This window comes from Nestor notabilis, unplaced genomic scaffold, assembly GCF_000696875.1.
Source record: "Nestor notabilis isolate BGI_N333 unplaced genomic scaffold, ASM69687v1 scaffold27131, whole genome shotgun sequence".
Classification (NCBI taxonomy): Eukaryota; Metazoa; Chordata; class Aves; order Psittaciformes; family Psittacidae; genus Nestor; species Nestor notabilis.
Window position 1 is genome coordinate 17600 of NW_009913897.1, and position 305 is coordinate 17904.

The following is a 305-nucleotide window of genomic DNA, read 5'->3' on the forward strand; positions in this document are numbered from 1 at the left end:
CTGAGGGCTTGCATGAGTCCTTGTTCTCTCCTGGGGACCTCTATGAGGAGGAGGCTGCTCTCCCTGCACCAGCATCACCAGGGGATGGTGGCTTCCCCAAACAGCTCCGGATGTCCCACCTGGAGCCCAGCTTGTCCTGGGAAGGGGAACAGGCAGTTCTCCAAGAGGACAAGTGGTCCATGCAGTGCCAGCAGTGGCTGCTGCAGGCTGGGGCAGCTCCTTGCTGCAGTGGGGCAGGTCCAGTGCAACACAGCAGCCTCCTGTTGGGGTCCAGTGTGGGTCCTGCTGCCCACCAGACAGACCAC